The sequence below is a fragment of the Gobius niger genome (assembly GCF_951799975.1).
Source record: "Gobius niger genome assembly, chromosome: 6".
Taxonomy (NCBI): domain Eukaryota; kingdom Metazoa; phylum Chordata; class Actinopteri; order Gobiiformes; family Gobiidae; genus Gobius; species Gobius niger.
In genome coordinates this window covers 20,717,121-20,742,769 of record NC_136857.1, presented here as the reverse complement: position 1 = coordinate 20,742,769, position 25,649 = coordinate 20,717,121, and the positions used below count along the sequence as shown (strand labels likewise).

Below are 25,649 nucleotides of genomic sequence, written 5' to 3'. Positions count from 1 at the left end.
CACCCACCCTATCTGCACTGTAGAGACAAGGAATTTATGTTAGACCTCAGCCTTTGCAACACATTTGCTTAGTTTAGCAAATATACTGTACGTACAAAACCTTTCTCCGTTCAAACTCGAGATTTCAGTAATAGAAACACAAACTTAACATGCCAGAGAGCAACACCGGTTTTCCACATTTCTAACACTTCACTGAGCCCAGTTGTGCGACCAGGTAATGGTTTTGAATGACTGGCCAGTGTGTCATAGAAGTGTAAAGTTACAGCCTCCCACCTACTCTCCCGGCCGGCCAATGGGAGCAGAGCATAGTCCAGCCCACATTCACAGGCACTTAAAAACTCCTCTGTGCTCTCTTCTCTTCCTATCCTGGTCTTTCCCCTCTGCTGACCAGCCTGCCTGCCTGCCTGAAAGCCTTTCCAGAAACTTGTCTTATCTAAAAAAAAAAAAAAAGAACCATGTCGGCCAGATCCAGGACAACCACCTCCTACAGCGTGAGGTCTTCCTCTGCCCCCAGGAACTTCAGCAGCCTCTCCTACTCTGCTCCTGGGGCTGGGGTCAGCCGCAAAAGTGCGTCCATGAGCTACTCGGCTGGTGGAAGAGGCTTTGGGGCAGGCAGCATGAGTGGGGGTGGCGGGTACATTTCCAGCTCATCCGTCTATGGCCTGGGTTCTGCTATGAGTGGTGGAATGGGCATGGGTGGTGGAATGGGCATGGGCATGGGTGGTGGAATGGGCATGGCACAGGCCCCGATCACCGCTGTCACCGTCAACAAGAGCCTCCTGGCACCTCTCAACCTGGAGATTGACCCCACCATCCAGGCTGTCCGCACCCAGGAGAAGGAACAGATCAAGACCCTCAACAACCGCTTTGCCTCCTTCATCGACAAGGTAAGTTTATACTTTTGTAGTTTTGAAATCGTGAGATATTCATTGTGCTTACACTTTATTGATGTCATTTAAAAGACATCACACCATGTATCATTTGAATTGGGGAAAATCTAAAGTTAGACATTTGCTCACACTGTTATGTAATATTTGATTAGAGTTCACAGATGAGTAAATTACAACCATCCATATGTTTGCCAAATGTGGGGGAAGGAAAATGCTGATCCTCCAGTAGATTTATTGCCCCCTCATTGCTTTCTCCACCTCCCACAAATGCATACATGACAGAAAGAGATGAATGTGCAGCGACACAAATTTAGGCTCCCTATCTTTTGGCAGGCCTTTTATAGTGATGAGAAACAGACATTTGGTGAGGGGGGTGGGGGAAAAAAAGCACCATGTAGTGAATGAGAGAAAGGGTGTGTCAGTGGAGAGGAGAGCTTGTGATATGAGTTACCTTGGGACTGGGCCCTCCCCATAGCTGGGGTGTGGCTGCCTTTTGCGGCCTTCACCACTCCCATTGACAGAGCAGGCAGGGCTGGGTGCTATTGTGAGCTAAAATGACAGTAATCTTTTTCAAAATCAGCATCTTTGAAAAGTTAGCCAAAACCTCACAACTGTGGGAAGCATTCTGAGAATAACACCCATACACACACACACACACAGAGAGAGAGAGAATGAGCCTGTCCTTCCCAAGCTTGTGCCAGGTTAATATTTAAAAAGGTCACTCGGTTTCGTGTTCCCATTAATGCCAGCTGACTGCTACAGCTAAATGCGCCCAATTGAAGGAACCAACAAGATCTTGTTTTTGTAAAAACACCGTTTCTTATCTTAACACAATGCTAATCAGTTTAAACAATGACCAGCCGAGTGAAGCAATACTGTCTCTTCGCTAGACCAAGGTCCATGCTCTGAACCACATATCTGCATTCGCTATCTCCAACAATAAAAATACCTTTTTTCATACTCCAATTCCTGTGACCTAGCCACACCTGGTCGATAATTTACCTTATTTGGTGTTACTATGCAAATAAAAAAGAAAACCATGCATCTCTGCCAGCAAGCCTCTGTATACAAAACCAGGAAGGAAAGCAGGCTTTGGTGTTATATTCTTCCATGAATGGTTCTTTCCAACCTCGTCTTGCTCTCTCCTCACCCCTCCACCTCCTGTCAGGATGCACACATGCTAGGCCTTCCTTTGGAAAGAAAAAAAAAAAGACGTAACCAGCAGCTCTTGGATCCAAATATACATGACAATAATAAACGTTAGCCGAGGGTAGAAGTCATGGCTACTAATTGGCAGGATGTGCACATATCAGGAGCATGTGTAGTGGGTGGCCCAGGGAGGGCAAAGGCTACCCATGGAAGAAGTTTAGCCACCCCACTCATAGGGGAAGACAGATATCTAGCTAGTAGTTTTCAACATGAGCCAGCCGTAGTGCCACCCTTTGAAGGAGTGCCCCCTCACATACCACCCCAATTACAAAATGTGTGGACATGCCCCTGCACAGGACATGGGACTAGAAGATGCTAAGTGTGGTATTGTGGAATCAAATTCAGTGTATTCATTTCATGCGTTGTTGTGCTTTTTAGGTGCGCTTCTTGGAACAGCAAAACAAAATGCTGGAGACCAAGTGGAACCTGCTGCAGGGACAGACCACCACCCGCTCCAACATCGACGCCATGTTCGAGGCCTACATCACCAACCTGCGCAGACAGCTCGACAGCCTGGGCAATGACAAGATGAAGCTGGAGGCTGACCTACACAACATGCAAGGCCTTGTGGAGGACTTCAAGAACAAGTGAGTCGGATAAAATATAAAACAAAAGAAGCCTGAAATGCAGCCAACTATACAAAAGGTTTGGACGCTCACACAGCCTCACAAATTTTCAAAATGAGCTGTTGCATTGAAACGGACAAAACTGCAATGAGGTCATGTTCGAGGGGACAACTCCCTACATCTGTCCAGCTGCTTGCGTCATGCTCCGCTCTAGAGGATTACAACACTGAGGCATGTTCCAGACCAAATGGAGAAATGCATGCAAAAGGCAATAAAGAGCATATGGTGAAATGTGTGTTACATAATGTTAAAATAGTCTTAGTTTGAGTCTAGCAGCTGTTTCTGTGGCCTCAAGTTACTTGTTCATCATACAAAATAATGTTCCTGGGGGAATAATGGATGGATGACTTGCGCCTCCTAGTGTTCACATAGCTTATACACCTACATCTACAAGAGTTACTACAATACAATACAACACTTCGAACACACACATAGAGTACTTCCTTCTTGCTTGTAATGCTACAGTATTATATCAAAGCACTTACAGTATGATATCTTTTTCACTTTGACTTGAATTACGTTAGCAGCTACAACTGGCATTTCCATGACTACCTATTCTGTCTACTGCAACTTCTACATCTAAACTACTGCTATAAAAAAAATGACAAAACTAAACACCTGCTTGCATTTTTGTGTTTTCAGGTATGAAGACGAAATCAACAAGCGCACAGAATGTGAGAACGACTTTGTCCTCATCAAAAAGGTCAGCATACGTTGCTTTGTTTTACTTCTGATTACTTGAACACAAATAGGATCATGTGTGAGGTTTTATGTTTTGACAAATCTCTTGGTCGTTTGCAGGATGTGGACGAGGCCTACATGAATAAGGTTGAGCTGGAGGCCAAGCTGGAGAGTCTGACAGATGAGATCAACTTCCTCAGGTCCATCTATGAGGAGGTGCGAGCACAGGATCACTCAAGGCTGCATTTCTTCAGTCGTTCATATTTGTAGTACAAACCTCATTAAGAATTTAGACTAATTTTAGACAAATGTAATGCCTTCAGGAACTCCGTGAGCTGCAGAGCCAGATCAAGGACACCTCTGTCATTGTGGAGATGGACAACAGCCGTACCCTGGACATGGACGCCATTGTGGCTGAAGTCAGGGCTCAGTACGAGGACATCGCTAACCGCTCTCGCGCCGAAGCAGAGACGTGGTACAAGTCCAAGGTATTGTCTCCTCAGTTTGTAGATGTATTGAATTACACGAGTCAACACGGTCAAGGAGTAATGTGCTGCCTTGGTGTGTTTCAGTATGAGGAGATGCAGACATCCGCCACCAGATACGGAGACGACCTGAGATCAACCCGAACAGAGATCGCAGACCTAAACCGCATGATCCAGAGACTGACATCAGAGATCGATTCCGTAAAGGGACAGGTATGAAAACAATAATTCATGATTTAAAACTGACCTAATGCAATATACCTAACTGCTTTATTTGTCATTAACAATCCAAAATCTCATCTCATCACAGTGTTTTTGTGAACCAATCATTATAACCTATATATTGCATCACTGAAAAGCTCTAGACAGGCAGTTACTTTGAACATTATAGTGGTGATGCATAATATTGGCTAAAGACAATCATTTCCGTTGGATCAATTACATTCTTATGAAATTAAACATATGAATTTCATATATACACTGCAATATTTTGTTTGTGAATGCATTATAAAGTGCAGCTTATAATGCTCCCCTTCACTGTAGCGTGCCAACCTGGAGGCCCAGATCGCAGAGGCAGAGGAGCGCGGAGAGCTGGCCGTGAAGGACGCCAAGGCTCGCATCAAGGACTTAGAAGACGCCCTCCAGAGAGCCAAGCAGGACATGGCCAGACAGATCAGGGAATACCAGGACCTGATGAATGTCAAATTGGCATTGGACATTGAGATTGCCACCTACAGGAAGCTCCTGGAAGGAGAGGAGGACAGGATAGCAACCGGCATCAAGGCCATCAACATCTCCCAACAGAGCAGTAAGTCATAGATGCCATTATTCGAGCTTTATTAACACAGATTCCTGGTCCATAGTATTAAATATATTTAGATTTACAGCACAATGATTCTGACCAAAATGTTTGAAGAATATAATAATAATGCATTAGACTTGTATAGGCTTCTTGGTGTTCCCTGGTGGTCTCCCATCCAAATACTAACCAGGCCCTACACTGGTTAGCTTCCGAGATCTGATGCGATTTGGCATAGCAAAGGCGGTATGGCCAATATCATTTGGCATGTGTACAAGCTTATAGCTCCATGCTTGTGAATACACAACCATCTTAAACTACAGAGGCTGGTCTTTTAACATTTACAGTAACAATGAAATAGCTATATGGTTACATTTTTCATTCACAAAATGATCGTTTTTTATTATAGTGGACACCTACAACATCCCATGTTTCATCATTTCCCTTCTTACCTTCTTACTCCCACGTTGTTACACAAATAAAAAAGCATTATATTACAGTTTTACAGGAAATTTTGAGATATACCATCAACTGCAACGGGTGTACTTACCTGTGTTATCTCTCCCCACAGCAAGCTACGGTGGTTTCCCAATGGAGTCCATGAAGAGCAACTACTCCAGCGGCTACTCCAGTGGCTTCGGCGGTGGCTACAGCAGCGGTGGCTACAGCAGCGGGGGCTACAGCAGCGGTGCCGGCGGTGCAGGGTCCGGCTATGGTAGTGGTTTCAGCAGTAGCAGCGGAGGTGGCTACAGCACGACACAGAGCAAAAAGAACGTGGTTATCAAGATGATCGAGACCCGCGACGGCAAAGTGGTGTCCGAGTCCTCCGAGGTCATCGAGGATTGAAACGCTCTAGTCTCTGAAATGTAGCTTCATCATGTCTGCTTCTTAGTTTTTATACTTAACAGTTCACCCCAAATGTTGTAATACCAGCCACTTCCAGTAGGGCTTGTTCTTTTTCATGAAGCAATAAATTCTAACACTACCAAAGACCTGAAAGGGACCAAAGAATTTATTTTGTATGTGTTGTCTGGGTTGAATAAAAGCAAAACAAAAACAAAAAAAACTGGGCACAAAAACGAAATCTATGCAAACGCAATCCGTACATGAAGAGCATTTGAAATTCACAATGGTGCATTAAGAGGACATTGAAGGAAATTGAATGTATTTAGGGATATGGCAGTGTGGGGGTCAGCTACAGAGTCTTAAACACTTGTTCCAGGTAGGTAGGTAGTGCATGTCTTCCCCTGAGCGTGTTGTGTAACTCAAACTGTTCAAACCCTTAGGAGGCTGCCCACAACACACAGCTGTCCTGAGGTGCTGTTTTTACTCTGATCATCAAATAAAAAGGTGTTTACTAAAAGTTCTTTGCTTTTGTCATTTAAATTAGAGGAACGGATTACAGTATTATTGCTATTAATAAAGTAATAATGTAAGGTGTGCACAGCATCGACGTCTTTTTTGGGGGACACTTGACAATATCAAACATGACTGTTACTGTTCAGCTACAAAAGTCCAATGGTCCTACACAGAAACCATGGCAAGGAAATGGCCCTTACCTCACAGCTGGGAGGTGATGGAAGTTCTCCGTGCATCAGGGTGATCTTCCTCCACCAACCTCAAAACAAAATGCAAAGGGACTGATTTGGGTTCAGATAAGAAGCTGATGTCTTAAACTGTAGGCGTGGCTAGTTTATTTTGAGTTAAGCTGGGGTAGATAAGGAAGCACATGTTTACAGTCAGTAATTAAGGGTCTTATTGAGGAGTGTCTGTAGAGGCGATCATCAAATTATCTTTTTAATGGCGCTAAACCCACATTTTTGTCTGAATTTATATGTCGCATCAACACACAATATCACAATTACTATTACTATTATTATTATTATTATTATTATTATTATTATTATTATTATTATTATTATTATTATTATTATTATTATTATTATTATTATTAAACAATGTAAGAACCAAATCCAATCATACAGTTAATGCACTGAATAAAAGCCGGGGGTTCGACAATTTTACCTACCTCGGGAATAGTCGACCTCAACGCGTGTCGTCATTATTTGGCCTCATCTGAAAATGCGCTAATAAACCCATTTGTTTTTGACTGCCGACACACGGTTCGCTTTAGTTTCTAAGAAGAGTCTGAACGTGGTAATAATTAATATGTCATGCTTATCTGGTAGCCTAAGTTTAGGACTAAAACATGCACTTACCTCGCAGAGCAAAGAGCTTAACTAAAAGGGCAATGCACCTCCATTATTTTTACAGTCTATCATTATGACCTGCGTTTTCAAATACACGCATGGTCATGTTTTAGCCGCTTGGGGGCAGCAGCGTACAGCAATGTCATGCAAATAAAGCCCCATTGCAGAAAAATACATTTCCACCATTGTTACTGGCAGGAGTGGCAGCATTCAATGTATGTGACTGATTAGTTAAAAAACTAAAAGTAAAACATTTGAAAAATCTATTTTTAAATAATTCCTGATCTGATCTAAACATTTCAGCTTATGTGCCTTGTTGTGTCAGTTGTGGTCGGTTTTCCACCTTTCTCACATTGGCAATGTCTCCCAGCACTGAACACTGAACTCAGCACTGAACACTGGTTTGATGGTTCAAGAGAAAGAAACCACATGTAAAGTCTGCACATCTGATTTCTAGCATGGGCCTCCTGCTTGAACCCCCCCCCCCCATTACACGGATGGTAATCACTTGGGATGCTTCAATCCAACAGCCTTTCAGTGCAGTTTGGAATATGAAAATGTCAACAATAATAACAATATGGTCAAAATATTTATTTGTGTAATAGTTATACACCCTTTAGCAAAAGACAAACAAATTGACAGCAGTGGGAAGGAAATACCTGTGGAAATTCTCCCTCATATGGCGAGGGTGGACGAAGGACGGCTTTTGAAGCTCTCCAGCCGCACCGTATGGGGTGGAACTCATGGTCCTGCGTAGATCCGCCATGTGGACCCTCATGCGCCCCACCTCCCAAACTGGACTTAAATCTGTTTGTTCGGTGCATAATTATACTACATACTACCAGACCATGTCCCTTATTTTCCTTCAAGCTATACTACCTCTGTCGAATGAAGGCAGCATTTACATAAATGTACTGCCAAATACCACAACATGACTATGCGAAGAGTGCATAATGCAAAAGCAGAGGTTTAGTGCAATAAAAAGGGGTGAAGTTTAGGGAGGGAGGGAGCTCATAGATGAAATGGTACCACTCCAGTTTGTTGTCTTTCGGCAGGCTTTAATATTCATACGTACAGTTGAAGGGAATGTATTAAATGAGCCAGGATGGGATGGCTGCAGGGGTAGGAGGGGTAGAGAAAGCTTCACTATTATTAAGAGATACAATATTGTGAAATCTTTCGACCCTCGACAGTTTAGGGGAATTTGATTATTTAAAAACTGGTTATAGAACCAAGCAAAACAGTTTGTCATTTACATATACACCAAATAAAATGTACTGGCTCAACTTAAAGGCACACTGCATAACATTATGCTGCTGCTGTCAACATTACAAACACGCTCTTAGGGCAGCACGGTGGTGCAGCGGTGACTGCTTGTGCTTCAATGCTAGAAAGTCCAGGGTTTGATTCCCACCTGGACAGGGCCTTTCTGTGTGCAGTTTGCAGGTTCTCCCTGTGTCTGTGTAGGTTTCCTCCAGCCTATTGTACATAAAAACATGCATAATAGGAAAGGATGTTTGCAAATGGGGGACAACCGATGTGAACTGAGAAACCTGACACAGCAAAGTCTGTTTTTGCAGTGGGTAATCAAAGGATAGATTTGAATGAGGACCTATTGGTCAACATCTCCATGGAGACGAGCTGGAGACGTCCCACCCTCAGTAAAGTTACAGTCAGATCTGAGGAGAGATGAGTGGCTCACAGCAACATGTTTGTTTGGAAAATATCTGTAATAAAATAAATGGTTCTCTTTCACTCTTTTTATTGGGTGAAATGTTACATGGTGTGGCTTTTTATGATAAATCATGATTTAGTAAGTAAGTGCTTTATTTGTCGTTGTACAGGCGTACAACAAAATAGTGTTCAGATGTTAGTCCTGAGCCACTGCGACTGAGCCATACTGTCATTGTGGGCCGACGTCACCCAGAGGAAACCTGGCTGGCTGCCTTCAGTGCGCCTCTGATCCTCTGAAAGGGTGAAACACCTCCTGGTTTGTCCCTGTTTCAGAGCGTGGTGTCCTGCACTGGTCAGCTCCACCTCCTCATTCCTCTTCCTCCTGCGCAGCTCCCTCTGCTCTACAACAGTCTTTCACCATCTGGGAAGAGTTTTATTCTCCAGTAAACTTCCATTAGCCAGAACACTATTAGGGACATAGGTCATGTGCGGCTTTGCTTTGCTTCTTCAGGACCATTTTGGACTCTGTGCAGTAAAAATTTCACCGAACTTCACAAAAACACAGCAAAGACGTACAACAATGTGAAGCACAGAAACCACAAATGCAGTCAGCAGAAAAAGGCAAACATTTTTTTTAGCTGTACCAAGAGAGAGGGAGGTTGCTGCCTTGTCATATTGTGTCTTGCTTTCACTGTAAATATTGGTGTAGAATTCTACCTGCAGAAGAAGGCAGTATAGTCTTAACCTATCTAAGCTTTTTTCAAGTATTTCACCAAATCTAATGATTGGATCCTGACTTTAGGAAATCTACATTTTTAAATATTTTTTTTTTGTACAATTTTCCCAACAGCAGCTGCCTCACAGACTGACATTGCAGAAATCAGCAATGACACAGATCAATCAGGGAAAGAGACAGACAAATCATGTCCAAAATAAGTATGAATTGTATCATGATAGAAGTGTGTAGGACATGCAGACTCCACGCTGAGATAATGAGACCGTCAACTCTAGAATCAAAAAGTCCTCACTGAAAGGCAGGAGAAGATCCTAATAATACACTGCTAAGCGAGGGAGAATGGAGCACTTTAGTGAAAAGTGTCTGGTGGTGAAAAGTTCATTGCAAACAATTCAAGAAACTGTCAGAGATTCCATGGATGGAAGGCTTAAAAGTGTTATTGAAAAGAAGAGTGTCTTTAAATTAGTCAATAAGTCTTGTTTTTAAGAATTTTTATTTTTGTAAATCATTAGTTATTTGTTAAAAGACATGTTTTCATTCATTGAGTTACAAAGTAATTAATTTGTACACAAGTTAAAGCATAATTATTTATATTTTCCAAAGAAAGCTAAAACCTGGCTTTTAGCTTCCATACAGTATTCAGGTGTGAGGTTTATTCATATTTTGTATTGACCAGGATCACTGTTGTTGTTCAAAAACAATTTTAACACTGAATTTCAATTAAAAAAAAACACTAAAAATACCTCTCACCTAATTCTGTACGCACAGAGCACAAAGCACTTTACAGAGAACATTTGACAGGTGTCATATACTGTACAATAACGTACAATACTTGTATAGTCAGCAGTTTTCTGCTCACTGGCCCCAAAACCCTGAAGGCTCAAGACCAAACCCTGTGTAAAAATGTTCATAAAGGGCATACAGTCTATCTTGACATTTAAGTGCTGTCATGAGCAGATTGTCTATATATCCTGTTATGAAAGCACTGCAGGCTCTCTTCCCCCCACCTCCGTGTGTGGGGAGTGCATGTATCTCAGCAGGAGACAGAAGTGGTTAACCTTAAGTGTACAAGTCATACCATAAGTGTGCTGCGCCTAAACAGGATAACGGGTCAGGTCAAAGATAAATGATGAAGGTCTCTATATGCCTCTGTGGATGGCACTCAAGAGAATGTCATTCTGTTCTCTGCTTGGTTTTGCAGCCTGTGGGCAAGGCTTGTTCCTACCTCTGCCAGGAGACGACAAGTCGAGGCATAGTTTCAGCATGATTTTTGAAGAACGAAGCGACGCTGAATTTACGCCCAATAAAAAGAGAAAGTGGTTCCCAAAAGGGCTTTAGTGAGATATGTGTCTTGTTGGAGCCTGTTTTCTCACAGATGCTCTGGGCGCTGCAGGGTGTGGCCCACAACATAAAGCCGATCAAATAGCTGGATATAACTGTGAGAGCAAGCCCTTTGATTCTCACCTTTTACTTAAAGTAAATTAAAACCATGATAATTGTGAGGTGTGTATTTTCCAAACCACAATAGCATCATGCTCAGCATCCTGGTTCTTGGCTGCATTGAACAAGTGGAAGCACAATTCTGTAAACTGCAAAGGGCATATTTCACTGTGACTGCTTGTTCAGGCTGCTTCTTGTCTGTGGTGGAAATGTGAACATCCTTGAAATCCTTTGTATACAAGTGTGCCCCCGGAACCAAACTTTGTATGGTTGTGTTTAAACAAGCCACAAACTGTGTTCTAATTCTCTTATGTACTTTTGCAACTTTAGACTTTGACATTCCTTCTTGGTTCTTTGAAGAGAAAGCTCGGAAATTGGATTAATAAGGGAATACAGTATATTCCTTCAATTACAGCACATCAAATCCCCAAAAGAGTGACTTTACATGTAAACATGGGCGGCACGGTAGTACAGTGGGTAGCGCTTGTGCTTCACAGCTAGAAGGTCTGGGTTCGATTCCCACCAAGGACGGGGCCTTCTGTGTGGAGTTTGCATGTTCTCCCTGTGTCTGCGTAGGTTTCCTCCGATTTCCCCTACCACTAAAAACATGTGCAATAGGCCAGGATGAATGAGAGTGTGTTTGAGAGTGCGGGACTACGGATTGAAATTAGCCTAAGGCAACAATCCGGTGTGGCTTGTTCATTAACATGCACTGACCCTACCACATAAACCAATAAACTAAACTAAGCATATGATCCTCATTATACAGTATTTCTGTATTATGTTTTGTCAGTTTCTTTCTGGTAGCGTCCTACAATAAGCACATGGAAATCTCAATGTTTGAGTTGTGTGTTTAGTGTTTGACAAATGTAACTAATTTTCTGATATCTGTTATCAAGATTTAACATTCTCTGAAGCAGCCGTTTTCTCAGCAATATTCAGGAGTGTGGAAACTGAGTTTAGTGAGGCTTAGTGGTGATAGTGTTTTTCTATAGCTCTGATGGATATTGTCATTATGTAAATAGGCAAGATACTAGCATTTAAAACTATGTGTAAGTTTTGTATGAGTGAAACACAACTTACATCACATTTGCTGCCCCTAACCCTAATCATAACTTTTCTTAACGACGAGACATTGATGTTGGCCTGTATGGCAGCAAACCATCCATCAATCTAAAGTACTTTAAAGCATGCTATATGCAAACACATATATAGTAAAAAAGGTTCACGGGGCCGTGGCAGAACGCGTGGTTTGTGGAAATTTTGTAACAGAACACGTACTGTAGATTCCATGATTAATGAACTCAAAATGTTTTGAGTACATATCGATGGACAACAATATTGATTGAACACTAAACTTTCAATTTGTTTTAGAACTGTACACCGCACTCCAAATTGTTATGCAAATTGTATTTCAGTTACAAAAAGGTAAAAAAAAAAAAGGGGTTTCAATGAAACTCATGTGTCTCAGGGCTCTTTGAGTCACTCACATCAATCTCAGAGACCTGGGATGATTAGTTGTCAGGTTAAGCCCAGTTAAGGGAAAAACTACTGAAAAAGGAGGTTCCACATTATTAAGCAGACCACCATTTTCAAGCAATAAGGGAAAAAAAAAAGATCCCTCTGCTGATGAAAAGCATGAAATAGTTGAATGCCTTGGTCTAGGTATGAAAACCTTGAAGCTGCTGGTGCCTCTGGAGTCCCCCGAACATCAAGGTGTAGGACCCTCCAGAGGCTGCAGTTGTGCATAAACCGTCTATCCAGGCCTCCCCTAAACTGTTAATTGAATGCTGATGAACAGAAACAGCTGCAGTGGCTCAGAAATACATGAAGACTCATTTTCAAACAGTCTTGTTCACTGATGAGTGCCGTGCAACCCTGGATGGTCAGATCAATGGAGTAGTGGATGGTTGATGAATGGCGTGACGTCAGTAAGGAGGAGGCGGAGTCATGTTTTGGGCCAGAGTCATGGGGAGAGAGCTGAAGGATCCTAAAGGGATCCTCCAGGGTCCCTTTAGGATCCCTGAAGGTGTGAAAATGACCTCTGACAAATTTGTGTTGAGTGAGTTTTTGACTGACCACTTTCTTCTATGCTACAAAAAGAAGAGCTGTGCTTTCCCGAACAAAATCATTTTCATGCATAACAACGCACCATGTCATACTGTAAAGAATACCTCTGCATCATTGGCTGTTATGGGCATAAAAGGAGAGAAACTCATGATGTGGACCCCATCCTCCCCTGACCTCAACCCTACTGAGAATCTTTGGAGCATCAACAAACAAAACATCTATGAGGGTGGGAGGCAGTTTTCATCCAAACGGCAGCTCTGGGAGGCTACTCTAACATCCTGCAAACAAATCCAAGCAGAAACTCACAAGTTTGAAGCCGCTATCACAAAAGGGCTCCTATGTTAAAATATAACTTCACCTGCAAAGATTTTTTTGATTGAAATAGCTTTTAATTTCAGTAAATATGACCGCCTCATGCTGAGTGAAGAGAGTCAATGAATTATGAATTATATTATTACTGAAACTGTGGAGAAAGTAAGGCAAGTTTTCATGTGTTTTCTGAAGCTGACAATTCTATTCACTGGCTGTAGTGAGTAATGAGTGAATAATAAAAAAAGAAAAAGTTTGTATGTGATGTGTTGAGAGGTGTGGTTTTAGCCAGCGGTGCTTGGCACACTTCAATAACTGAGATGGCCCCAGGAAACCAAGCCTTTACACTGCACTAGGTGGAGATAAGCGGCAAACATGAGTGACCATAAATCATCTCCGGTTAGAACCAACCTTAAAAGTCAAGGACTTTAATAATGATAATAAAGTGTTATTTACGATTATATAAATGAGAGAAAAGAGGCAAACCCTTCAACTGACAAAGCTTTCTCGTTTGACAATAGATGACAAGGTCTACTTGGCTAAGAAGACACCCAGCCTCTCTGCAGGTTAATACTCGACAGATATTAGATCCTTGACCAATGGAAGCTATGCAGAGACCTCATCGATTTAAGCATGCCCAATGAAGAATTTACTCTGATTTGGTAATATACTCAAAAGATACCTACTTCCTCCATTTATACTTTTGAGCTGTAAATGAATGGAGTTCAGCTGTGGCTATGAAGCTAGTTTAAATATCAAAGAGCAAGTGGAGAGCTTGAGAATAAATCATAAAATGGTAAAGCAACTTTGAACAGATCACTATTCGTTTTTTTCCCCATTGACAAATTTGGGTTTTAATGAGAAAAATAAATACGGATATTGGTTCATTTATGGCATGTCTACTCGCCGATACCGATATGAGCCAAATACAGTATATAAATTGTTTTGGTCCAAATTCGTATGTTCTCATGAAGAACACAGCAGTTTCACACGTTTTGGGTATTGAACCCTGGATGTTGTTATTGTTAGTCGAGAATGCTGAAGAATATGCCATCATTTTTGTTTCCTTAAATGATGAGCGTAAAGACCGGCCCTTAGAAAATATATCAATAGCTATCTTTCCCCCCAATAAAATAGTGGATGTAATCTCACAGTGTTAACGCCTTTTGCTGTGCTGTGATTGCATAAAACATCTTGGAAGTCAATGTGGAGAGAGAGGCAGGTGTTGATAAAGTTCATGCATGTGCTGCGCTCTGCCTCTAGCTGTGACTGTCAATCATATTTATAATGTACATCTCCAATACATAAGTGTGTCCCTCAAATCCGGGCCTCAAACTGAAATAACGTGGCACCAGTTGTTGCATATCAACGATCATTGCAATGAGATTTCAATCACTGTTTGAACATTGTTCATTCTCACTCTGCACTTTGTGGTGGTCAGCTTTTATAGCTCATTCACACCCTTTACACAGACAAGGTGAGTGCAGTATCTTGCACATGGACACAATAATAGTTGGCACTAACTGGAGCTGGGAACAAACCTTCAGCTTCAAGCTTTAAGGCGGCCACACCTGAGCCACTGTCGCCCCAAACTACCTGTCAGCTGGCTGTTGTTTTGACTTGCTAAGGAGTGGCACTTTGACAGTTATTGTTAAAATAAAGAGTTGCAATAAAGGCATAAGAATTTAAGAACGTACTGGTGCAGGCCTAGTCCGAAGAGAATTTTAAAACTTTTTATTGGTGTAACATGCTTGTACAATATATATACCTAGTGCGCAGAGTACAGACACTAAAGATTTCTAAAGTTCCCCAGAACATGCTGCTCACACACATGTACATGCACTGTCAGCATCTCTCTAAGTTATTAATCATATAGAACCTGTTCCCTAAATGCTCCAGGTGATGTTATACAAGACTTAAACTATTGGAACTTCACCCTGCCTCTTTCTGCTAATTATAAGAACATACATAAACCCTGCATCTCTCTTCATTAGAAACATTTCATTTAATGTAAAATCAAACTAGTCATGACAAATGCATTTCAACACGATGACTTGAAGAGCATTTAAGTAAGGGATAATGCCCGACGAGGTGTCCACTATCAGAAATAACTGGACGACGCGGAGGCGTGAACTGTCCGATGCGAAGCGGAGGTTTTCTCACTTATTTACCCTTGCCTCTATCTATGTCACTTCCTGTCAGTGTCCAATAAGGAAGTGAAACAATAACCATCACAAAAAATGTCAAACTAAAGAAAGCTGGGTATTTTTTTTTATTATTATTTTTAGCTAAATCTTGAATATAATTGTGTTAACTATGTTTTAGCAATCTAAAACATAATAGGCTATCTATCTATTGCTGAATGCTCAATCAGCCCCATAAATTGACCAAATAAGGTTTTGGTAAAGACTGCTTGGTGGTGAACTCTGAGTTTTATGTTCATACTGTACTTACCATGTTGGCGACAGTGAGGAGACTCACATTTTTTTTTATTTGAAATTTAACACCATAAACCTCTTCAGAAAACTTTTTTTTTTTTTTTAATGTTTAATATGCCAATGTTTGGATACAATCATCGGTATAAAGGATCAAGTATATCTTTACAAGTTAGGACCTGTCCTAAAACCAAACTAAAACCAGGATTATACCAGCTCCACACCCAGTGCATGTCAGAGTAAGTATTAAAACGAATAAGTCCAATTTTAAGCTTGTCCTATGCAGACATTTACTATCAATGCAATCCATTGTGAGTGTCCAATCCACTCAAGTTGCAGATCGGCATAGGCGAAGGTTTAGGAGAATAATATTGGTTTAAATGAAGTAAAACAAACAAAAAGTACTCAGAAATAAAGGATGTCCTGGTCCAGATCTTTGCCACAACCAGCGATCCCCAAACAATTCTCAATTAATCCTGTTCGTGAGCTCGTCCCACACTCCTCTTTAATCATTGTGGCCATGTGTCTGCCCCCCACCCTGTAACCATTATGCTATTGTACTGGCCCCAACTTCATTGTGCTTAGCATTGATTTTGCAAAAACTGTGGTGAACTTAGTTTAAGCGATGGTGGGTGCATTTAGCACAGGTTTTAACCATGAACTACCTTTATTCGGGCTTGGAAGCGTAATGCAGCTCTTTCTCACACTAAAATGTTGAAGTATTAAGGCTATAGACTAGCAAGGACCACGCCACAACAAAGTGCAACGAAGATTTTATTCAAAAGGTTATAAAGTGGAGTGAAACTGGGAGAGACTGTGGGTGGGGGCTGCGTCTCGGATGAACCCAGCTATTCGGGACCCCCTTTCTAAGCAGGAGAATCATTGCTGAAATGGAACAGACATGAAGGGAGGGAGGGTGGGGTCGACAGTTTCAAACAAACTGAGAAGACGAGGCTTGATTTGGCATATAATGGCTCGTGAGTAATTAGAGGTGGGTTAGGTGAAAGCAAGAGTGGTTGGTGTGCAAAGTGTGATAGGTTGAGGCGTAGTCCTGCTCCCGAACCTAGTCAATAAATATTGACTCCATTAGTGAACTAGAATGATTGCAGAACTTGCAGGAAAATGTCCAATCTCTGGTGACATATGCAGATGTAGCCAGAAGCCTGAGGGTCAAGGCCATCCATTGAAATACAACCGGGGCTCTGGTCATTGCTCTGGCAACACCGTAGGAAATATAGCCTGGGTCTGATTGACTTTTTGATCAGCATGACATAATGGTAAAACATGGTAACGTTTTTTTTTTTTGCTTCTCATGTAGTAGTTTGAGCAAGACTGTAAGTGATGCTATCCTGGCAAAATAGGTGTTTCACACATGAATAGGTGTTGGCTGGGGAGTGTAACAACTCATTATTATGTGATCCTATTCGGATTTCGTATGCGTGAATAGGAGCCATTTCTTATTGTGGAACAAACACTTTTATTAAAGGCACACTGCGAAACAATTTAACTATACTTTTGCCATCAGCACAACCTAACCTATTTAAATCTCAAATACTGCTGATTTTAGTTACATCTCCATGGAGACGAGCTAGAGACGTACCCACTCCCAGTAAAGTTCAGCAGCCTGACTTATAACAGGAGCCAGAACATATCAGCCCTATTTTAGCTTCTTTGCACTGGCTACCTTTAGAATTGATTTTAAAATGTTGTTGTTTGTTTTTAAAGCTTTGAATGGACTGGCCCCTCAGTATATCACAGACCTCATCCAAGTCTATAGCCTCCAGCAGGCGCTTCATGCAGTCCTTATATTTTAACAGCTAATGCTTTGGTTTTTTAGTCCTGTCTTTTAATATATGTTGTGTTGTATTTTATAATGTTTTGTTTTTAACTATGCTGTCCACTGTAGCACTTTGAGATTTGGTGTCAAATGTAAAGTGCATTATAAATAAAATTTATTATTATTATTATTATATTTGAAGGATTTAGTAGCGCTAGGCTAGCGCTAGGCTAGTGCAAGTCTAGCGCATTTCTACGGTAACAGCTAGACTGTATTAAAAACAGTCTGACACACACCACAGTGCACCTAATCACTTCAAACACCAGACAAAATGTCTGTGTCGATAGAATAATTTTTGATATATAACTAACCTCTGCTGCTGCATAGCTTACAACCACGAAGCTGATGCTGTTCAAATATAATTTAAAATTTTAAATGCAAAATGAAAAAATATTCTATCAACATAGACATGTATATCCGTAGTTTGGTGTTATAAGTGATCTGCCTGAGGTGCACTGTAGAGTGGGTCTGACTTTTTTTGCTTTTATATATAATCAACTGTGCATACGAGCTGGTCATATACTATGTGTTAGCGGAACAGGCTCCCAACCCGGTAAACTTTTAGCGTTGGTCCCTTGAAGCGTTTGGGCGTGGCGGCCCCACTAGATCACTAAAACAATATACTCTATGTCGGGACGCTGTAACAGCTTTGAGCCAAATAATATTTGGTTGCATAACCAATCAAGACTTTTCAATACCAATACTTTAATGATATTTTGTTAACGATACCTTACTTTAGTATTTTCAACACCTTAAGTACAAAACAAAAATGAAAGAATTCACTTTCATCTCGAGTCAGTGCTAAATGCTAAGTACAGACATCATTCATCTTGGCCTGTTGTTTTTGTAGTAGGAGAAACTGGAGCACCTGGTGGAAAACCTGCACAGGCCCACGGAGAACTTGGAAACTCCACATGGAAAAGGCCCTGTCTGCCCCGGGATCGAACCCGGAACCTTCTTGCTGTGAAGCACGAGTGCTAACTGCTGCACCACTACACCACCCCCTAAAAGTGCTATATGTCTCCCATTAGACTACTGCAGCAGCCCATGGCTCTGTTGTGTCTATTGAGGCTGCTGCTTGACATTTGAAACTCACACATTCAAAGTCCCTTCAAACTGATTTAATTGCTCATTCTTGCCTCAGCAGTTAATTCTGCCAAGTTTCAGTCAAGTCACCTCCCATACAGAGGTTAGTTCTCACACATCAAATGAGCTTTGAGCATTCCAGTGCATGTGCAGACTGGAACACCAAATGTCATGCTCATATCATGAGGTGAGATCAAATGCAGCTTCTGCACCACTATGGCCATTCTAATGAAGGATTTCTAATACAAGTATGTTTCAAAGACAACGTGGAGGATATTTCTTGCAGAATAAATGTGTTCCACAGAAAAATATCCTCCACAATCTGAAACTAATGAATATTTAAATATGATTCTTATTTTCATGTTTTTTCTTCTCTTTTTCTTTTTTTTGCACCAGAGTACGAAATAAATGTTTGCGTGCTGCACTTTAAATCGAAATGCAATCAACTGTTTGCTGAGAAAAATCCAGACTCGCTGCTGTGTATAAAATATACTGAGGGGTATCATTCTGGATGCCAGCCTACTTAGTGGTATTGCTGACTGATACATATAAAATATTGAAAAAAGTGTTGATAGCTTTCATTATCTAGCTGATCAGCAAGAAAGTTAATTTTCTATTCATTTCTTTTTCTAACTAAAATGGAGAATATTTTTTTCAAATGAGATGATCTTTTTTGGGTGTGGCTCGACTGTGCCCCGAAGCTCGTGATGAATGGAATATGCAGAGGTTGCCAGAAAAGTGGAGCTGTAGAGATGGGTCCAGACAAGAATCAGCACTACTACGCTGTCAGTACTACCACCACTATTACTACCACAGTGTCGCTCACTGAAGTACTGAAAGTTATACTTTATACATTTGTAAAGCTGATTTACAATTTATTTTAAAGTTTACTTGATAATTGGACCAAAATACATATTTGGTGCAGATCAATTAGAGGTCTGTCAAGGGGAAAGATTTGAATATTTATGAACTCGTCTGTGTGCATGTCCTCCCATTGTCTCTGTAGCCTTCACCTATTAATGTCATGCATATAGGTAAATACAAGACCATTTGACCATCCACTGAATTGACTTGATGTTGTGCATTCGAGTGAAGCGTGAATAAAGTTGCTGTTTGTTCTTTAAGACAGTATGAATTGAACGCTACAATATGTAATTTATGACTGAATATAAGTTATTGTATAAGAGTACTTCTTAACCAGGTGCACCTTGGCCTGCAGCTAATCGAGTCTAAAAGCGATCACTTGCACATCTCTATCTTGTCCTCAGGCTCTGCTGCCATGGCCTGCTAACAGAGGGGTGTGTGGAGTACTGATCGTCTTACAGGGGTGGCACTGTTACCTGTCCAACCTGCTCCTCTGCCGTGCAGGTGAGTGAGGGGAGGAGCAGGTGGGCGGGACATAAGAACCACCCCCAGCCTAGGTGTATAAAAGACTTCCACATCCTGCTATTTGACACTTGGAGGGTCTTGACTCCTCTTAGTGCTCTCTCTGCCTGTCCTGCCTCTCTCTTTCCTATCCCAACCATGCAGAAGTCCATGACTATGAGGACCTCCACCAGAACCAGCAGTGGTGGAGGCTACAGTGGTGGTGGTGGAAACTACGGTGGTGGATTCAGTAGCTTCAGCGTGGGTGGCGGTGGCGGCCGTAGCCAATCCTTCTCATCCAAATCCGCATATGGCGGCGGCTTCGGCGGCGGCGGCGGCGGCGGCCGTAGCCAATCTATTTCTTACTCCAAAATGTCTTCGGGTGGTGGTCTAGGTAGCGGATTCAGTGGTGGATACGGTGGTGGAGGCGGCGGCGGTGGTGGTGGAGCAGGTGGATTCGGTCTTGGATTCGGTGGTGGTGGTGGTGGTGGCGGCGGCAGCGGTGCATTCGGTGGTGGAATCGGTGGTGGATTCGGTGGTGGTGGTGGTGGTGGAGGATTCATGCCACCCCCCATCACTGCTGTCACCTGCAACCCGAGCCTCCTGGCCCCCGTAAACGTGGACATTGACCCCAACATCCATGTCGTCCGCACCCAGGAGAAAGATCAGATCAAGGGCCTCAACAACCGCTTCGTTCAATTAATTGACAAGGTAAGAAGATGACACTAAAATAAGCCTTTCATGATGTCTCTCAGGGAACACAGCAGAAAGTATGAAGCTCTCTTTTAGATTACACAGCTCATAAAATATTACTGACCCCCAAAAGAGCAGTGCACTCAGGCAGAACTGATGACACAATCTATAGGAGTTATTAGATTTTGCCTCCAAATCTCCTATTTGAACTGAAGGTTGATTTATTTAAACACGCAAGACCTCATGTAGAGAGGAAGGCCGAGAGCTCCAGTCGAGTTGTAATTGGAAAGTGCTGGTGGGGAAACTCAAGAGAGGCAGGATCCAGTGACACCTACTCCCATGGCAGCACACGCTCAATGGGCACTAGAAACCCAACTCTCCCTTCATCACTGGTAGAGAACTAGTAGCTAAAACACATTTTATTTGTCAGCAACTGCAGGTGTCTGGTTTAATTGTAGAAGGTGTGTTAATCGAAGTGTCTCATCAGTGAAAGTGTCATATTCATACCAATGGGTGAGGTGTGGTCCAATCCATTAACCAGCACTTGCCATCACTTGCCATTTGTAATTTCCTAATCACAGTCCTGTTATTGTTTTAAAACAAAAAATAATAATCTTCATTCCTCATGGGGCTTTTAAGTTCAAACAAGGCTGTGGGAAAGTCAACACACACAGGCGTGGCAGCATAAACTTGACCTAAAAGCAAACATAACCTTTGAAATCTAAATAAATAAACACAAAGAAAATGAAACAATTATGGATATTGATTTTTAAGACTTGTGTGCATATATTCTTCCTTTCTGCAGGTGCGCTTTTTGGAACAGCAGAACAAAATGCTGGAGACCAAATGGAGCCTTCTTCAGGAGCAGACCACCACCCGCTCCAACATCGACGCCATGTTCGAGGCCTATATTGCCAACCTGCGCAGACAGCTTGATGGGCTCGGCAACGAGAAAATCAAGCTGGAGGGAGAGCTGACGAACATGCAGGGCCTGGTAGAAGACTTCAAGAACAAGTGCGCTCAGTAGATTAAAAATGACTTGTGTCAGACGCTTGTATCTTCTGTGCTAATGCCTGCTTTTGTGGTGCAGATATGAAGATGAAATCAACAAGCGCGCCTCTGTGGAGAATGATTTCGTGCTCATCAAGAAGGTAATAATACACATATTACATGGCTACATCCTAGGTATTCCAGATCAAGATCCTGACATGGGATTTAGCCTGGGTACTGCACTGCGATCCACTACTGCTCCTGACAGGTTGCCCTGAGGCACTAGTTGTAGGGTGGGTCAAAGGCAGGCAAATTGTCCTTTGGGGACAAGTCTACAAATAGAAATGCTTAAAAATGTAAATCCCTGACGATTGTGACTAATAATGCTTCTCTGTTCACAGGATGTTGATGGTGCCTACATGAACAAGGTCGAGTTGGAAGCCAAAGTCGACGCCCTCCAAGATGAAATCAACTTCCTCAGAGCAGTCTACGAAGCAGTAAGGATACACACAATCAAGACATTTCTACTCTACTAAATATGGCTGTTCTTTGATATACACTTTCATATTTTCCCTTCATTCTCATGTGATTTCAGTTTTGTCCATATTGTAATTGTAAGTTTGATTTTTTTAGGAACTGTCTGAGCTCCAAGGACAGATCAAGGACACCTCAGTCATTGTGGAATTCAACAACCAACGTGGCTTGGACATGGATGCCGCTATTGCTGAAGTCAGGGCTCAGTATGAGGCAGTTGCAGAGAAGAGCCGTACTGAAGCTGAGGGCTGGTATCAGACAAAGGTACAAGCATAGTACTTCTACAACTACTACTACAACTAATTGCCTCTGCAAACAATGTCTAACCACAAAGTGTTGTATGGAAACAGATTGAACAGATGCAGACCTCTGCTGGACAATTCGGAGCGGACCTCAAATCCTCCAAGAGCGAGATTGCTGAGATGAACCGCATGATCAGCCGCTTGCAGAACGAGATTGAGTCAGTCAAAGCACAGGTGAGCTTCCACTTTGTCACTTTTTTCAGTCAGTAGCTCATATCAGAAACACACATGAATAACGCCTGTCTGTGCTCCAGCGTGCTGCCCTGGAGGCCCAGATCGCAGAGGCAGAGGAGCGTGGAGAGCTGGCCGTAAAGGACGCCAAGGCTCGCATTGCTGACTTGGAGGAAGCCCTACAGAGAGCCAAGCAGGACATGGCCCGCCAGGTCCGGGAGTACCAGGAGCTGATGAATCTCAAACTGGCTCTGGACATTGAGATCGCCACCTACAGGAAGCTGCTGGAAGGAGAAGAATTCAGGTAAAGATCGGAAATAATGTGCTAATCATGTGCAGTGTGCTGTGAATGTGTATAAATTGAGCTTTCTCTTTCAGAATTTCTTCTGGCGGAACACCAGCCACAATCCACATACAGCAGAGCAGCACCAGCATGAGTGCAGGTATGTATTAAGTAAATACATATATAGGCCTATAGACATAACGGAACATGGTCTGATGTTTTTCTGCCTCCTCTCACCTGCAGGAGGTGGCGGCGGCGGCGGCGGCTATGGCGGCGGCGGCGGCGGCGGCTATGGCATGGGCGGCGGCGGCGGCGGCTATGGCGGCGGTGGCGGCGGTGGCGGCGGCGGCGGCGGCTACGGCAGTGGAATGAGCATGTCCATGTCAGGCAGGAGCGGAGGCTACGGAGGTGGAGGTGGAGCTGGAGGCGGTAGCTACGGAGGTGGTAGCATGAGGGTCAGCCAGAGCTCCTCCTCCTCTTTGTCCCAGAGGCGCTATTAAATTGTAGCTCACTCCTCCACACTCATGCCCCGCCTTGTCGCTTCTCCCCCATTTTCCTTTGTCCAGCAGAGCAGCCTGTTCACACCAGCAGGTCAACATTCAAGAGAGTCAGAGTTACCATCTTCAGTGGCAGGTTATAGAGTAAGCAAAGAGTAGCACTCGAGTCATTTCTCTCTCTTATCAAGTCAGCCTGGATGTTTTTGGGCTTGTGGGATGTGCTGTCACATAAACCTAAGTGTTTGTGCCCTGACAGGGAATAGGGAGTTGTAGCAAAGGGCAGCAGTTATATTATGACCAAAATAAGTCAGTTAGTGTAAGGCATAACTGTTCCCTCTTCTGCAACTCCTCAGCAACATGAAACAATGTATTCTGCAGCTCTTCTCTCACTCAAGTTTACAAAAGCTGTCAAATCTCATTCATCTTCCACTTTTTTTTTCTTTTTTTTGTTTTGTTTAAACTTTTGAACAATATCAGGCTGACTTGGACTAAGATCTATTCAAGTGTATGCACCACCAGCACTGCAAATAAATCTGACTCATAACCGCCATTTCATTCTCTGTCTGTTTTTTATCATTCGTAGAGTTTATAAAACGTCCAATTATGTGTCTATTAAGAAATGATCGCAATATTTACAAATGTGCCCCGCTTCAGTCTCATAAAGTTGCTTAAGACAACTGTGAATCATAACAGCATAAAAACCTATTCATGAAAGGGGTTGTGTTTTGGGGGAACTCACCCCTCACCTTAGTAGCTTGAAGTCGCGGTACAGAGAACTGGATTTCTGGCCTGCGGCAGGATGCCTGTCATGTGAACGCTCTGGAATCAACCAGGCCGTTACTCAAGTGTGTGTTTGCTCAGAGCTTCAGGCTGTGTACATTTGGGGTTATCTCATGTGTGCTGTTTTTAATCTATATCTACTGACAGACATGAGGATGATTAGGGAACATTATAGAGCGCATTTTTATTGGATTGCAGATGAAATCACAGCATTCTTTAGGTCTATTATTCAAAAGAGCATTACAATATGAACTTTTAACCTGATACACGAATAACATCGATCTCTTAGCCTGATTGTGAAGAGCTAAACTCAACGATTGAACGAATATACATAAAACCACATATCAATGATATTTTGTTTTGCTTCTTTGTAGCGGTATAGGCTACTACCCAAAACAGTCTTTGAATTTGCTACTATTCAAAAGATGTTTGTCGTAACCAGAAAAAGATATACTAGTCCAATAGTAAGATTTTGCCTAATCTGTGATATGCTGCAGTGGTTCTGTGGGTGGATTCTGTATGGAAACATTCAGATGGGTGGCAGACAGAATGACCTTAAAGGGACGAACTGCACTGCCCTCTGATGGAAATGCATTACATTACATTCATCATTGTGTTTGCTTGTTGGGTTAATCTCTTGACCCCCACCTCCTCAACCGAGCACATTTTCTCCAGTTCAGCATTACCCAGATCTAAAAAGCTTCTTGAAAAAAAAACACGTCAAAATACCGATGAAAACGCAACCAAAAAGCCACAAAAGCCACAGTAGTTACGAAAACACAACATAAACGACGTGACAAAAATGCCACAAAATAAGACTTTGAAAACACGTCAAAAAAGAGGCAACAACACACACAAAACACACTTAAAAAATGTGACATAAACGGTGTCAAAAAGAATTGGAGTTCTTTTTTTATTTTTCATTTGACCTTTATTTATCCAGGATGACCCTCATTGAGATAACAAATATCTTTTTCTCTTTTGAAGGCTTTCAAATGAGGTGTGACACTGGTCCACATAAACTCTCCAGACGAGAGGCTTTTAGATTTGGGCAAAGCTGAACTGGAGAAAATGCCCTCGGTTAAGGTGGGGGTTAAGATTCATGTTGGTATACTACATTAACAAAAGCAAATGGGTTTCTGTAGTAAAACAACAAAGCATAAAACTAAATCTGGAGTGTGTATATTTTTATGTGTGTGTATTTAGCGTATTACTTTACAGCACAGCAGCATTAGTGTTGTATTTGGATGTAAATAGCAAGGTACCTAAAAGTGTAATAACATGGATGATATGGAAGATTATTTCACAACATTATGATAAACCATTACCCAAACCATTACTTAATATGACTAAAGTTCCAGGAAACATTTGGTATTTTCTTGGTATTCATATGTGAGCAGGGTTGCAAAATGTATTTTAATAAGTAATTCATATAGTAATTCATCCTCTAGTCTAATTCATTGTTACCCTGCTATTTCTATCCAGATATCATACTATTGCTGTGCTGTAAAGTTAAGCACTACTCTTATTTCAATAAAGCACTTACT

The 25,649-nt window shown here is 42.1% G+C and overlaps 1 pseudogene across 1 annotated transcript; it reads left to right on the top strand.

Annotated features, from left to right (window-relative positions):
- The first annotated feature begins 368 nt into the window (after positions 1–368).
- On the top strand, positions 369–23,872 carry LOC306964299 (annotated as a pseudogene). The gene is made up of 15 exons (XR_013794282.1): positions 369–887; positions 2,478–2,686; positions 3,368–3,428; positions 3,527–3,622; positions 3,730–4,104; positions 4,435–4,699; positions 5,262–5,535; positions 19,813–20,563; positions 21,351–21,559; positions 21,636–21,696; positions 21,937–22,032; positions 22,169–22,545; positions 22,626–22,846; positions 22,921–22,985; positions 23,069–23,872. The product of XR_013794282.1 is annotated as an uncharacterized misc_RNA (transcript).
- Positions 23,873–25,649: the final 1,777 nt, after the last annotated feature.